A 17,508-nucleotide genomic window follows, 5' to 3' on the forward strand; every position below is an offset into this window, starting at 1 on the left:
GAATTTCCCGAGGAAATTCCAAAGAATTCCCCGAAGAATTTCCCGAGGAGAATCCGAAGAATTTCACTAGGAAATTCCGAAGAATTTCCCGAGGAACTTCCGAACAATTTCCCGAGGAACTCCCGAACAGTTTCCAAAGGAAATTCCAAAAAATTTCCCAAGGAAATTCCAATGAACTTCTCGAGAAGATTCAGAAGAATTTCCCGAGGAAATTTTGAAGAATTTCCCGAGGAGATTTCGAAGAATTTCCTGAGAAAATATACCGAGATTCCAATTTATCGGTCATAACGGAGTGTCCCACTTGTAGATGGGTATTCGAGCAAATATGGGACAGTTGAAAATTGTAACTGGATTAATTGGTTGTAGTAGTAAAATATGAAAGGTGTTCTTCTTATATTGTTTTAAGGTTCGTAACCGTGTAAAAAATCCCAAAACGAAAGAATTAAAATTTTCTCGGATTAGGGATTGTTCAAAAATTACCTCTATCGAATTTCGGCATTTCAGCATCTTTTTTTACTTCTAAGATGGACAGCATGGATATTCTGATGAACATTAGGATGATAGACGTGGTGGCGATCGCTTTGGGCTTTCACCGAAAAGAAACACTTTCTATCGACAACAGACAGTGAAAGATGTTAGGATTTCCGTATAGTTTAGGACTCCAGCTATCTGCCTCCTATCAAGCATCAATTAAAGACACATGCCACACCCACTTGGTCACCCTAGCCCCTAGGGATCGGTATGTTGTTTTCCTTCAGAGGCGCGCTGCTCCGCTGGTTAACTCTTGTGTTCGACGACAAGGTACCAACAACCAACCCGATGGCGATGGTGTGACGGCGACGACGGCAAGTTGACGAAAACACGGACACGGGACAGTCGCTTCTTGGCTCTCCGTGCTCGCTCATCATTACCTAGCGGCGGATTCGTATTTTTAAATTTTCCATACTCTCACTGCTGGTTGAAAATTGGTACCACTGCTGATAGAATTTCTTAAAATAAACCGTTTCAAACAACAAAAGATGGTGATAACTAACTGGTATGTGGACCGTCCACAAATACTAGGACCAGCTCGCTCCAACAATCGAGGAAGTGCCGTTCATGTATCTCTGTATCTATTGGACGGCCTGGTGGCTGGTATTTTTAGGGACTTCCAATTACAACCACTCTCTTCTGACCACGACGACCGACCGTCCGACCAACGGCGGACGCGGGCAGAAATCGAGCAGAAAAAGGTGATCAACTTGGACACTTTTGTGCTTCGATTTTATTCTGTCTTGTCGGCTCTCGGCATGATGCGAGATGGATGTGTGGAAGATTGATGATCGCACCCGAAGAAGCTCTTCGGTGATGGGATTTATCGAGGTTACGCGACACAATGATATTTGTCCCCATGGAATCGGACGGCCGGCGCTCGTCTGGGAAACGCACAGTGGGTGGTGTTCATACAAGCTGGTGGTCAAGAATATATTTTCGAAGAGGAAAAATGTCACAATGAATTGGATTGATTACGAATACATTTCATATTCAACATTAAAACAAACATAATTACAAGAAAGAATATATATTAGATTAAACATTATGATTAATCTATTCCAGTAAAAGACTATTTAAAATAAATTCTGGAAAAATCTTTTCCGATTGTTACCGTCGAGTAGACCACAGTGCAGCAGGAGGCTGATTTTTCCTCACTATTTGGCGCGTCGCATTGGGCTTGGGAGATTGTGCGAGTGTGCGGCGGTGATTAAATTATACAGAATACGACGGAAAAGACGGTTTAGTGGAAAACTAATGCGAAGTAGTTCAAATGGCCAACCGGGAGGCGAGCGCTTTTTTTGGGAGATGGAAAAATGGCAAAACGGTGTCACCATATGGACGACCCGGTGCTTTTCGGGTAGATTTATTGGTTTTGAACGTTGCGGTTGCATCAGTTCCAAGAAACTAGCATCGTTGCACAATGCGGAGATGCATATGTTGACAGATGGAAAGATGAGAATAGATATTCAAGAAACAGTTCGACATACTAAACGAGTATTTCTACATTCCAAAGACTGTTAGGCAATGATGAAAACAATATTCTAACATTCTACACATTGATGTACAATGTTTGGGCATACCAAGAAATTGATGCTAAAATCAAAGCATCGTACTGAAAGATAAAACAAATTAATCCAAATATTAGTGATACTACCTTACTCACATTTAGCTAAGACACCAACACCGATAGTTGTAGCTGTACAATAGAGGTAATAAACCTTAGAGGAAGATTGTCGCTGCGGTTTCCTTTGTTCTTGTTATCAAACATGTTGGGACACGTAGCGTTCTATCCTGTAGGAAATAGTACTATTTCCTACATATCCTCGCCAGCAAAAGATGTTTCGCCTGTGACGACAGCGACAATCCTCTTCTATAGCTTATTATAAAGTGACCAGATTTTTCTCAGGAAAATCCGGAACACTTGATACATCACATGTTTTAAAAGCGTATCAAATCGTTCAAAAAGAGAGTTTTATTAATATCAACCTACATTTTCAAAGAAAAAATACCACAAAATCTTTAGATTATCCGATTATTTTTGAAAAAAATAACTGTTTTACACCTTTGTAGATCTCCTTGCTGTGTGAGGCATGAGGTGGTAGTTAGATTCCAGCTCTAGTTGCGGAAACTCTGATAAGTGAAAGATTATTCAATGGTTTGGATATTGTATTTTGCATGTAAGTTTTCAGTCTGAACTACCATTTGCAGACAAAAAATCGTCTTTTTCAATCTTCTGATGGTCAGGCGTTTTCCTGATTTTGCAGTTGTTTGAATATTTGCAAATTTACGGATTTTCTGATTGATTACGCATTTTCTGGTATCTCATCCATCCGTTTCAGATCATTGTCATATCCTAAAATTTACCGCATATCTTCAGATATGTGTGATTCCGTAAATCATGCACATTATCTAGAATCTTCAGGTTTTTCAAAAGCTTCAGATTCCTAAGATGTCTGCGTTATCCGCTGACAAATCAACTCAACTTTTGTTGATCCTTTAAAATGCCTAACTCTCTAATCAAGAAAATTGTCTAGTTTTTCAAAATTATTCAAACCTTCATTCTCCAAGCTTAGTAGACCCTCTAAACTGCCCAAATTCATCTTTTTCTTCTGATCATTTAGATCTGTTACAGATTTTCTAGATATCCCATTTCCTACGGATATTCTAGATTCTCCAGCATTTACAGATTCATCATAGAATGCAGGACGTTTTACGGGACGCCTGGTTATGCGGGACAAGTAGGCGAAATCCGGGACGGTCCCGCATAATCCGGGACGTCTGGTCACCTTAGTTCATGACCTCTATTGGCTGTAAGTGTAACTATTGATAGTTGTGCCATTATCTTCAACGCATTATCTACAACTCGGTGCTCCATATATCGATATTCTCATTTTTCCAATCCACATACATTTTTGAATTTGACATCTCTTTAACTTCTCTATGGTAAAAGTCATGGGTGTTCCTACAGTTGCGGTAGTGTTGTTTTTACACAATCTACATATTAAAGGCAGCAACCCATCAAGTCTATCAATATGTTGACCTGTCATTACACGGAATAAAAGTAAACAGTTTGATAATTGCATCAAAGAACGGTAAAGTATCACTAAAATACCTTATAATTTTCTCTGCTGCGCACCATTAGTTGCGGTAGTGCTCATATAGTTGCTAGTCCTGTATGAAAGCAATGGGATTTGCAACACGAATAAAAAACTATTGGAACACTGATGGATTCTACTACAAATGATGGATTCTATTGCGTATTTTCGTTTTAAAATATAATTGATGTGCTTTCAAATCCACACTAGAGGTAAGTAGAATTAATTACAGACTTGGTGTTGGCGAAGAAATAGTGGTTGAACTTCCTTAGTTCCTCCATTATTGGGTCTTTCGATATCCCTCCATCCCGATGTGGAAAGTTCCACAAAGTACGTCACGCAAAAATTGACGATTTTCAACCGAACTCTTTTCATCTCGACCGGCTCAACAAATCTACAGAGATCAAATTCAAAGTTACTCAAAACTGGTGAACTATCATCAATTTTCATTAGTACAACTTTATTGTCTTTGCACCAATATTTGCAGTAGTGCTCCTATCAGGGAATCAATATTCGAGCAACGCCTAACAATATACGCTTTGTCATCAACAGAGTTTGTTACTGACAAACGCACTTCGCAACAAGCCTTTATCAGAACCCGAACACAATATGACAAGAATGGAAATGCATGTTCTGATATTTCCGAAAATACGATGCTATTTTCGTAATCAGAGTTAGATTCTAGAATATTTGCCTAAACGCAGAAACTACGATAGCATAAAACCGAAATTTGCTGTAGAGGTAATGCAAAATAACGGGATGAAAAGTTTGCAACTTTTGTCTTCTTTTTTGTTTCTGACAAAAATTTTCGGATCTTTGTCATTATTTTCTCCCACAAAAACAAAGCTTTGTCGTTGATTCTCTTTTGTCGCTTGTTTCGCAAGCGCATCCAAGAAAAATTGATTCCCTGGCTCCGAGCCCAATATCCAAATAATATGGTAGGTAGGTCGTTTGGCAGAACGCCGTTTGACATTGAAACGCTCCTAAAACCGGGAGTGAACGTCGACATCCCGAACTTTCACCAGTGTTCACACTCACTTCCTAGCAGTGAAAACTGAAAATAATTAGCAGCAACAATCGAAGATAAAGTAAACCAAATACCTATTTTCTCATTGCACACGCAGCCCGCAGTGACAGTCCATTCAGTTCGCTCGCTGGTGCTTGAAAGTGACGGCCCTATATACATGCATGGGTAAATACTATCACTTGAAAGAAAAAAAGGAAATTTGTGCCGAATGGTCATCAGCTTCAGCCCGCTGTTGGCAAACCGAGTAAGGCTAAATTATTCATGCTTTGTCTTTCTGACTGAAAGGCATCGTCATAGGCAAAGAGAAGCAGAGAATAATACAGAACAAAAGAATCGCAGTCAGCAGGCATTATTGATAAATTGCACCACTGACTTTCACATCGTACGACTCGACCGGCCGTCCAGAGGAGGTGGTGTGGTCATCGCACTTCAATACAACATCAACTGTTACCTGCTGCCAAGCTACTAGCTGAGTATCATCGAGGCCATTGATGTCCAAGCGACTACTTCTGTCAGCACAATCACGCTCATCACGGCGTACTGCTCAACTCAAGCCAAAGCCGGCGATAGTTCATCGGTCGCTCTGCAGAGGGGCATCATCAAGCTTACTCTGAGGCAAGTTCAGTACATCATTGCTGGCGACCTGAATGCCAAACATCAAGCCTGGGGCTACAGTCGCGGAAATCTAAATGGCACTATGGAGCAACGATATGGAGGAAGGCCACTACACGATCCTGAGTCCGGATTCCTCCACTCGACTGTGCCGGTCCAGAGTGCATGCTACAATCGATCTGTTCATCACAAATATGCACGATCACATTTCGCAGCCGGTTGTCTACCAGGAGCTCAGCTAGGACCACTATCCGATGGTGGCGGAAGTTGGCTCCTTGGTCAATCAGCATCAGCAGCTCCGGCAAAATTAACATTGAGCAAACTGGGAACAGTTACAGCAGGTCGTCGATTCTAACATCAACTACTAGGCACCTCTCGGAACTTCGGAGGACATCGAACAGGCGATTTCGCTGGCATCAGGTAAGCAACATCCTAACCATTGATTCACCAAAGATTTGATCCGTTTACGAAATGTTACTCGCAGGCAGTACCTGGACTACCTGCGCTAATGACACGTTGCAATCGCTTGACCAAAGTCATTCAGCCCCGAAATTGTGGATCTTAAAGAATAATGATTTATCTTATAAAATCCGCACTCTTCCAGACTGTGCGAAGCCGTCCTGGAAATTAAACAAAATCCAAACCTCGGCCCATTCCACCTAAGGATCACTTGATAACTCCTGCAGAGAATGTCGCCGAAATAGGTCGTCACTTTGTCAGCTAACACAACCTTGTACAACACATCGTCAGTCCACACCAAGCAGCTGTTAACGAGCATGCAAACAACATCCATCTCATTCCCAACGACTGCTCGGAGGAGTTGAAGATCTTTGCTGGCGAATTGACGGCCTATATCAAATCATCGAAAAACATGTAACCGTTTGGTTACAAATTGTAGATTTTTGTTTTAGTATACTGTTGTTTGTTTCGGAACCTTCACGTTTCTCGTGTAAAAACAGCAGAGCTATCACAGAAGCGTTGAGGTTTGGTACCGCTGATTGGGAAAATGCCATGTTGGATGAAATTACATGTAGAATAGCGGGAAAGTTATGAAGGGAACTCTTTTAAAAGAGAAGCCGTGTGCTGTAGACGAGTGCAGTGAGAACAGTGACCAACCTCCCTCCCACTTTTCCTAGCAGGAGCTAGATTACACATTGGGGGAAAGTGTTCAGGTAACTCAACGTTGTGTACTGCAAAACCAGTTTTTAATACCAGCTTGTCCTTTAGGACCTTTAGGACTGCCAATTCGTCCAGCACACGGTTTGGCCCGCAAAGTCATTTGGCTTCTGCGCCTAATCCGTTAAGCATACTGACGTCCCCCATCGGACGATTCCTCGAGGAATTCCCCTCTCGTACGTCCAAGGTGGCTTAGCCACGGCCGGCCGATCACGCCAACGAGGGAAGACGCCTGCCTAACATCACCCAGCAACGCCCGCTGGTCCCGTCGGACGACGAATATTGTCCACATCGACGCTTGCCTCACTATTCCGGCGAGATTCCTGGACAGTTGCTGTGCCTGCTATTCCGGCCTCACCAAGCCCAGCGGTATGTACCGGTACAAACAGTGAAAATAAGGTTACACATAACAAATAATTTGAATAAACAGAACAACACGCCACAATAAGTTAAATAAAATTGGTGTTAGTTTTTGTTTACCGCGAAAAACCTTTGGTTACCCAGTAGTTAGCCGAACCTGGAATTACCAGAGAGCCTCCTGCATCTAGGTTTGGCTCTTTACTGCATATTGTCGAGGTAGTTTCAAACATGAAGGCCCCAGGCTCCGCTAACATCCTGAATCTCGAACTCAAACATTTGAGTGCTCTGTTCTTCGAGCACCTTAAGCTGATATTTAATAAGTGTGTCCGCCTTAGCTACTTCCCATCGTCCTGGAAGTCAGCGAATGTCATCCCCATCCGAAAGCCTGGTAAGGACCCTTCCTCCCCATAAAGTTATCGTCCTATTAACCTTCTCTCATGAGCTATTTGAAATGGAAATTCACAGCTGGCCTGACCGACCCGAGCTGTCAACGTCCTCAGACGGAACAAGTCTGTCTCTAAAACATCCTTCATGGCGTTACCCGATGTTGAGAAGGCGTTCGACAATATATGGCATGATGGCCTGGTCTACAAACCACAACGCTACAATCTTCCCAGCTACCTGGTGAAAATCATCAACAATTACCAGCAGGCAAGGACATTCCGGGGTTCAACCAGCAGCGGAGTGAGTTCCAATGTACACTATATCGTCGCAGGAGCTCCTCAGGGCAGTATCATCGGGGCTCTGCTCTATTCACCTCCTCTACCTATTCACCTCCGATCGATAGTGGCAAAACTCCAACGAGGCTTGGACTGCCCATGATTTCATAGTTGACATAACAACCATTGCACTTTCGCATCTATTTTGTATAATTTAGAGACACACATCGCAAATTTAAAACATTTCAATTCGTAAGCACTTAAATGAGGCTTGGAACAAGCCACGGATCGATGTTGCAGTGATTGAATTGCCCTAGTAAACGCGTAATGAGTCAAATTCGCTGAAATTTCAAATGATTGATACTAGAGATGGGCAAAAAGGATCACTTCATTGAACGGTTCAGATCTGGGTCATTCAGTGTAATGATCCGGATCTTTCATACGGATCAGATCTTTGAAACATAACGAAAGGAGAATGCGGAATGATGAAACGGTTGTCATTCAGGATCACACTTTTGACCCGTACAGACAATCATTTCACCTTTCTCTCGCACACAAGCATATTTAACATGTGTAGAAGACTACAATAAACTTGTTATTCTGTCATTGTCTTACAAATGGTTAGATAATTTGCTGATCTGGTGAGCCGGATCTTTTAAAAAGTGAGCTACGAATCATTCACTCACTTCAAAGATCCGGATCATTTTAACGGTTCCGGATCTGAACGCCCATCTCTAGTTGATACGTTCGGTTTTTTTTTTCAAATTTCCTGGGGTACAACATGTCGGAGCGTGTAGAAGGCTTATGGGCCAAACACAATTGATACGTTTGCGTGCGTTTTGACAGTTTTCCCATGGAAAAACTGTCAAAACGCACGCAAACGTACCAATTGTGTTTGACCCATTAGTGTTTTAAAGATTATTCAAATAACATTTAATCTTCAGTAATATACAGAAATTTAGTGCCTAAAAGTTGATGTGGATTGCAGCAAATTAACTTCAGGATTTATTGAAATATTGTAAGGGGCTTCACGCAGAAGAAACTTGTACGATTGAAACAACTATTTGCATGGTTTCGTCAAACAACGTGAACATAGTTGTTTCAAGCTCCAATACTGTTGTCTCAACGTTGATTCACTGTTTCAATCGACTATTGTTGTTGTTTCAATCCTGCATCACATACTTGAAACAATAATAAAATCGTTCTTCTGACAAACAGTTCATAATATGGAGAAACGGTATAAACTGATCATCAAAAATTATCTTTTTGACATGCAAGAAGCATGGAGTAGAGGTAAGGTTCAACATTGCGCTAGAAGGTGTCATGCGGAGAGCCGGGTGTAACAGCCGGGGTACGATTTTCAACAGATCCAGTCAATTTATTTGTTTCGCGGATGACATGGACATTGTCGGCCGAACATTTGTAAAGGTGGCAGAACTGTACACCCGCCTGAAACGTGAAGCAACAAAAGTTGGACTGGTGGTGAATGCCTCAAAGACAAAGTACATGCTTGTGAGCGGAACAGAGCGCGACAGGGCCCGCCTGGGAAGCAGTGTTACGATAGACGGGGATACCTTCGAGGTGGTCGAGGAATTCGTCTACCTCGGATCCTTGCTAACGGCTGATAACAATGTTATTTGTGAAATACGAAGGCGCATCATTTGTGGAAGTCGGACCTACTACGGGCTCCAGAAGAAACTGCGGTTTAAAAAGATTCGCCACCGCACCAAATGAGTCATGTACAAGACGCTTATAAGACCAGTTGTCCTCTACGGACATGAAACATGGTCAATGTTCGAGGAGGACTTGCAAGCACTCGGAGTATTCGAGATACGGGTGCTTAGGACCATCTTTGGCGGTGTGCAAGAAGACTGGCCCATCTCTACGGCGAACCCAGTATTCAGAAGGTAGCTAAAGCCAGAAGGGTACGATGGGCAGGGCATGTTGCAAGAATGCCGGACAGCAACCCTGTAAAGATGGTGTTCGCTTCCGATCCGGCAGGTACAAGACGACGAGGATCGCAGCGAGCGAGATGGGCAGACCAGGTGCAGAACGACTTGGCGAGCGTGGGGCGTATTCGAGGATGGAGAGATGCGGCTGCGAACCGTGTATTGTGGCGTCAAATTGTTGATTCAGTGTTATCTGTTTAGATGTAGACTAAATAAATAAATGAAGAGGTAAGGTTAACGGCTCTTAATCCCCATGTACGTAGTTCGATTCTGTTTATATCGCCTTTTCCTCTTTTGTCGCTGTCATCGCATTGCCGATAAAGAAGTTTCACAGTCGTTTGCAAAAGTAAAAACAACAATACATATTGTTGTTTTCTGGTGTATCAAATGGTTCAATAGGATCCAAATAGGTTGAAACAAATGTGTATCAGAGTTGAACCAACTATCGAGCATTCCCAGTCAACACAAAATCGTATATGATGCAATATAAGATGCTAATGTGGAGGCGATATACGTGTGTGGCCTAATTCCGCCGAACGAGCCAACCGTTGATGTGATCGCTTGTGTACTGTCTTCTCGAGCGTGCATCTCCGGGCGCGCCCGATGAGGAAAGAGGCAAAGTCATGGCCTACTATTCACTAGTCAATGTTGGCAACCGAACCGTTATACGGATGATATTTACATGTCTGTCATCAGTGCATGCTCAGAGAGGATTGCCCAATTCATATTGAATCTCACCCTCACATTCCCCTTTTTTCTCTCATCAAAAAAGAGGAAAAAAACATTGACTTGCGATTTTCATAAAACAACTATTTACATAATTTTTTTTACGCATTTTTTTACGTTACTGCCAAATTTATTTTTACAATTCAGTATCCAATATCCGTACTCAATTCCCATATTCAAAATCGTCCTAATTCAAATATTTCAATCTCACGTTTGATACGATTTTCCAATCCATACGCAAGTGCATATTTACTAAACACATTAATCCAGCCGTTTTTCGGAACCTTCTGAACTATCAATTTTTTTATGTTCATGACCCTTAATCTGTATTCCTTCTTATTTTTTTGTAAATATATCCAGCATTGCAATCCAAAACCAAATAGAATTCGAGCCTTCAGACCATATCCAATACAATTTTGATGGCCTTCCAACAGGAAAAGTCAAAACAATATCGGTGGCTTTCCAAACATACTCTGTATTGGTCCTTCAAGCTTAAGCCAATCAGTCCGGCACTCTCACACAACACCTGTGAAATTCAAATTTAAAACGCGAACAATCCGCCCCTCTTCTACACAACCATCAAAAGCTGCAACAATCCGATACTCTTCCAGAGCACCTTCGACAACACAAGCAGAAAACCGATGAGAAAACAAATCATTTATTCCGAAAACAAATCATATTTAATCGAAACCGATAAGAACAACAAATCATTCAATCTGGTACCTTCGACATTACAAGTAGAAAACGAATCATTTGCTTCGACGCTACTTTAGAGTTCTTCCGATATTTAAACTCGTCAAACCGATAAGAAAACAAATAAATTATTTCAGCACTCTTCCAGAGCGTCTTCGACGTCACAAGCCAAGACTGATGGGCAAATCATTCAATCCGGTGCTCTACCACAGCAGCTTATCACATCACATATCAAAACCGATGAGAAAATAAATCATTTATGCTGGCGCTCTTCCAGATCGCACATGAGCACATGTCTGTCTGTCCGTGTGTATGTGTGTGTGTTATGTGTGCACAAAAGCTATAAAAAACATTGAACAACTTTTCGTATAGTAATCCTTAACCGATTTTCTCGCAACAAGTTTTATTCGACAGGGGACAAAGCCTTGTTGATCACTATTCATCACTATATTTGATAACGATCGGTCATTGCGTTTAAAAGTTATGAAGAAAATGGTACATCGGACCATATAAACTCCATATAAGGTTGGTGTCTTAACTAAATGCGAGAAAGTCACCACCACCGCTAGGTGGATTAATCTGGGTTTTTTATTCAACAAAAGGTATCTATAATATTGGGACCGAGGGTGTGTCACGCTACCCGTTCTATTTAATATGTTAAACCTGTGTCGGGGATGTGACTCCTGTCGAAAATACCAGTCGTTGTCCCTTCTAGAGCATTGCTTATTCCTCTCGACGAGAGGATAAGAGCTGAGCAAGCCTTCCATACACTTATGCTTTTCTCTACGTTCCTTCACTGTCGATGGATGTTAGTAGTAAGTTAACTATAACACTAAGCTGTAATACAGAATATTTCACTCTTATTTCATTATTCGAGTGAATATGAACAGCTATTCATTATCTACTTCGAAAAGTTAGAAGGTATCTACAACTGTTCACAGAATTTGGCGTTAATAATATTTTGGGATGATTGTGATGACATTCTTAATGTCAAATCAAAGTGACTTTTAAACCATTTTTAATTCGACAATTGTCGAACGAGCGGGGTACGGATTAAAAAGTGTCGTATTAAATGGTGTCGAATGAGCGGGGTTACTACGTTTCTAGTGAAATTCAAACAACGAACCATTAGGCAGAGTTGTAGAAAAACCTTCACACTAGAGGTCCAACATACAACACATTTTGAAATTCAGCTTCTGGAATGCGTTATTGGAAAACTACTAAATGATCGAACGCAAATTATTAAATGATCGATACACTGGTCTATTGGGGAAGGTGGGTAGACTTGATCCCTTGGGAGACTTGATCCATCCCTGTTTTACCGAGAACCAAAGTAGATTTGTTCTGGCGTATTTTTTGTATCTTCTTCTTCTTCATTGGCATTACATCCCCCACTGGGACATTGCCGCCTCGCAGCTTAGTGTTCACTAAGCACTTCCACAGTTATTAACTGCGAGGTTTCTAAGCCAAGTTACCATTTTTGCATTCGTATATCATGAGGCTAACACGATGATACTTTTATGCCCAGGGAAGTCGAGACAATTTCCAATCCGAAAATTACCTAGACCGGCACCGGGAATCGAACCTAGCCACCCTCAGCATGGTCTTGCTTTGTAGCCGCGCGTCTTACCGCACGGCTAAGGAGGGTCCCATTTTTTGTATAGATTCTCTTACTAGACAAACGGTGATTATGTAGTGACTATTTTTTGGATTGACAACCTTGCAAATTAACCAGGAGGGTTTGTGTGTTTGGACCCTTCAAAAAATTTTGGATTTTAAGTTATGGCCTCAATATGGCCACTTGATCCATTTTTAGTCACCATGCACAAATTTGGCGGAAAAATTCAAAAAAATTTAAATTTATTCTCAGATGCCTAATTGTACCTTCTTCTTCTTCAATGGCTCTACATTCCAACTGGAACTTGGCCTGCTTTTCAACTTAGTATTCTATTAGCATTTCCTCAGTTATTAATTGAAAGCTTTTCTGTGGCCGCCATTGCATGAGTATTAGGGTGTCCCAAAATTGGACCAAGTCTGGGATTTTGGGGTCTCAACCTTCAAATGAAAGCTTAGGGTATAACAAAAGAAAAATTGTTCTACGACAACTCTGGGAAATGACGTTTAGGGGTGGCCCCGACGCGTTTTATGAAAAAAGTGCATTTTTAAAGGTAACATCGAAAATACCGGTATATCGGAAAGAAATTCGATGAAACCCATCCATTTTATGTTTTTTACATTTAAATTAGGGTCTATACTTTATGGTAAAACTTTGATACCGCATGTTTTAGGTCTATATATTTTTCACTGATGCTTTAAATGCCCAAAAATAATGAATTTTTCTTAATATTTTTTTATTAATGCATCCAAAACGGGTATCCATCATAATGCTTTCGAAACTAGATATACATAGAAAGGAGGCCCTCCTTAGCCGTGCGGTAAGACGCGCGGCTACAAAGCAAGACCATGCTGAAAATTGGCTGGGTTCGATTCCCGATGCCAGTCTAGCTATTTTCGGATTGGAAATTGTCTCGACTTCCCTGGGCATAAAAAGTATCATCGTGCTAGCCTCATGATATACGAATGCAAAAATGGTAACCTGGCTTAGAAACCTCGCAGTTAATAACTGTGGAAGTGCTTAATGAACACTAAGCTGCGAGGCGGCTCTGTCCCAGTGTTGGGATGTAATGCCAGTACGAAGAAGAAGAAGAAGAAGAAGAAGAAGAAGAAGAAGAAGAAGAAAGGTGGGGAATTTTATAACGAATATTTTGCTAAAAATAGCAACCTCCTATCTCTATCCGTTTAAAAGTTATTCACGATTTACTGCAGCTTGGAAAAAGACTTTTTGAAATTTCGGATCATAATACCTGGATCATGTTTAAGTAAAAAAACGCCTACTTTTCCATACCAACCAAATGAGCGCTTTAAGAACCAATATAGTATTCATATGAGTTGCATAAAATTGATTTTAATACTTATTTGAGTGTTATAATGGAAACCCAACGATGGACCAGCAGTAACATGACTGACTACAAATTGTTCAGTTAGTCTGGGTGAGTGCTCAAATAGATTGATGAATATGGTTTCAAAACTACCCATATGTAGGTTCAGTTTTCGTGTCATGGTTTGTCGAGCTGTGCAATGTTTCTCGATAACATGGAAATTAGTTGTTTTGTGACCATATTGATTTTTTGCAAGAACGATCATGTGAAGCAAATCCAACTAGATCATTTTGATATCGATTTGTCATATTTTACGCCATATTGAAGCTCATTTTACGCCATTGCAAAAAATAGTGTGTGCAACTAATTGCAAAACTCGATTTTATCAGCACTCGTAGTATTGATCTCATTCGGCAAGCCTCGTTGGATAAACGTACAACCATGCTGATTAAATCATCTTTTTGCAACTAGTTACACAAATTACTATTATCATTATTATTTTATAATGCATATTGAAATATTTGGCATCTACCATCTACGGAATCTCTGGAAATAAGAACAATCTACACTAATTACTAACTATTTTGCCTACCAATACTGAATACAATGATAAATTGATTGCATCGATAAATCGGGACCAAAATGATCCAGCCGGATTAACTTCACATGATCGTGCTGGTTAAAAAATCAAGTTGGTCAGAAAACAATTAATTTCCATGTTATCGTGAAACATCGCACAGCTCATCAAACCATGAAACGATAGCTGAACCTACCTATGGGTAGTTTTGAAACCATAATCAACAATCTATTTGAGTACTCACCCAGACTAACTGAACAATTTGTAGTCAGTCATGTTACTGCTGGTCCATCGTTGGGTTTCCATTATAACACTCAAATAAGTATTAAAATCAATTTTATGCAACTCATATGAATGCTATATTGGTTATTAAAGCACTCATTTGGTTGGTATGGAAAAGTAGGCGTCTCTTTGCTTAAACATGATCCAGGTATTATGATCCGAAATTTCAAAAAGTCTTTTTCCAAGCTGCAGTAAATCGTGAATAACTTTAAACGGATAGAGATAGGAGGTTGCTATTTTTAGCAAAATGTTCGTTATAAAATTCCCCACCTTTCTATGTATATCTAGTTTCGAAAGCATTATGATGGATACCCGTTTTGGATGCATTAATAAAAAAATATTAAGAAAAATTCATCATTTTTGGGTATTTAAAGCATCAGTGAAAAATATATAGACCTAAAACATGCGGTATCAAAGTTTTACCATAAAGTATAGACCCTAAGTTAAATGTAAAACATATAAAATGGATGGGTTTCATCGAATTTCTTTCCGATATACCGGTATTTTCAATGTTACCTTTAAAAAATGCACTTTTTTCATAAAACGCGTCGGAGCCACCCCTAAACGTCATTTCCCAGAGTTGTCGTAGAACATTTTTTCTTTCATTTGAAGGTTGAGCCCCCAAAATCCCAGACTTGGTCCAATTTTGGGACACCCTAATGAGTATGCATCTTGTGTGGCAAGTACAATGGATACACTATTCCCAGGGAGTCGAGAATGTTCCCAACCCGTAAACATCCTAATGGCTAATTGTTCCTAGATTTGACAGATCTGATGAAGGGTCGGCTCGAAAAAAAAATTGAGTGGATATAATGAAAAAAGGATCAAGTCTCCCGTAATCCTAAGATTGCATGCGCTGTCGAATTCTATAACAAAAATCGTTCATGAATACGCACGGCAAATCGTAAAATCTGCGTATTTTTCAAGTTCGTGGAGAGGGATTAATTCCCCCCGAATATTTTTAAATAAGATTTTTGACAGCACTCCAAAAAATCGATTATATATCAATAACAACAACAAATTACATATTGTTCGTTGTTCCCACATCGTTTGAAATAAATTGCAACTAGTATCCATATTGACAGTCAAGTTTTTTAATTGCTCCAGTGAAAATGGTTTACACCCATGGTGAATTTAACTTTTCGCCGCATTTGTGTAACCTGTACCAAATGTGAATACACCGCCACCCCAGAGAGATGATTATATTTCGAACAGTGTTTACATGACAATATTTATGTTATGTGGTTATTGATGTTCTAGTTACTTGTATTGTTTCCTCTCGGTAGGATGGAGTGTACTTCAGAGTATTGCATGACGCTGTAAAATCTCGCCTGATTGCTTCAGTTTACAGCTCTGTTCTGGTGTTGTATGATTTTGTGACATTTATTAATATCTATTATAGAATTAAAGATTGCAGGAGCACAAAAATCAAGTATCATTGGAAAGGTTAACGCGAAATACAATTATCATTCACTTTTTCCTGTCACACGTTCTCGCACTTGCACTTATGGCCAATATATATTGTTGAACATTTTACTTTCTTCGTCGCTTTCGCTTTGGAAAACTGAACTCTGCGACATTTACCGTTCGCTGGTCGATTTTACTCAGTAATGGTGGGTGGTGGGTTTGATTTATTTTGTCGAAATCAAAACGATTTCAGTCCAAACTGAAAAAATAAAATTCGCACGCACTTATCATAGCATAGTTGATCGGTGACTAATTGGTTAATGTGTTCAGGATCCGCGACCGACCCACATGTGTATCGGAAATTCTTCTTATTTCATGCCGTCTTCGTCTACACTACACTAATCATCACTGATTCACGCTGAGGCACACGGATTGGCGAAGGGAGAGAGAGAAACGCAGTAGTGAACGTAGGAATGCTAGTCCTTAAGATTAAAATGCACTGTCGAGAGGGTGGGTTGTTTGTAAAATGCACACTCGTATCACCTTGAGGTTGAAGGACTCGAAGAACCCTTCCGGATGCCTCCAAATTGAACAATTACTTTTCCGATGAGCTACGTCGTAACAACAGTTGACGGTCCGTCGCGACGATCACCACGTTCTGCAATAAATAGATCAGCCGAAAAAAGTGCCAATGCAGGCTGGGACCAAGCTGGGCACCGAACGCCGTGCCGCGCTGAGCTACTTTGACATCTCCCAAAAATCCAGGCCGTATTGTACTATTTTTAGTCTCTGGTGGCCTGGAGAACTACCACTACTAACACTACTAGCGGTTTCGGAGCTACTCTCTAATGTCACGCGTGCTCCTCTTCTGCCGCCGAGAGCATGTGTGATCGTATGGCGGAAAAAGAAGATCTGCGCGCTGCACGATCGGTGGCGGCTTTTGAAAAACCGCGATCTCTTCGCGAGAATGTTTTCCACACGTTCGACACGCCAAAAGGGACAGAGCGTGGACACTCGCGCACGATGACGACGATGACGGCGACGGTAACGATGTTTACGCTTTTTGCTCACTGTCGTTGTTCTTCCAAGATGCTACGATCAACGGACGGCACCGCGATCTGCATCATGTGTTGCTCTTGAGGGTGTCTGTACTGCTAAGCGCCGTCAACGGACGCGGCTTGTGATCGAGCTTCGTCTCCGACGATTGACTGACCGAGACTAACTGGCATGTTTGGCGAATTTTCCTCGCGGTGTGCGAGAGCTTGTGCCGAGGAAAACTCACTGCGCAGCTTTCTAAGCATCTCGACCGAGTGGAGGACAAGATCGAAAGAGTCGGGGCCCTCGATGGCTACAGTGACACCTCGTTGATTTGGCGTTTTATTTGACTTTGATTACTGCTCGAAAGCGACCCGTTTCAAATGCACGGCTTTCTGAGCAACAATCAAAATTTTATAGAAACACCCACAGTGGTT

The 17,508-nt window shown here is 41.0% G+C and overlaps 1 protein-coding gene across 2 annotated transcripts in view; it reads right to left on the reverse strand.

The window, feature by feature from the left end:
- The window catches only part of LOC134220109 (protein abrupt), a 70,864-nt gene extending 53,613 nt beyond the window's left edge, over positions 1-17,251 (reverse strand). For both annotated transcript variants that reach the window (XM_062699090.1, XM_062699089.1), the window contains exon 1: positions 16,580-17,251. The gene's annotated coding sequence lies outside the window, so the exon portion shown is untranslated. The remainder of the gene's footprint in view (positions 1-16,579) is intronic.
- Between the last annotated feature and the right edge of the window lie 257 nt (positions 17,252-17,508).

This window comes from Armigeres subalbatus, chromosome 3 (genome assembly GCF_024139115.2).
Source record: "Armigeres subalbatus isolate Guangzhou_Male chromosome 3, GZ_Asu_2, whole genome shotgun sequence".
NCBI classification, from domain to species: Eukaryota; Metazoa; Arthropoda; class Insecta; order Diptera; family Culicidae; genus Armigeres; species Armigeres subalbatus.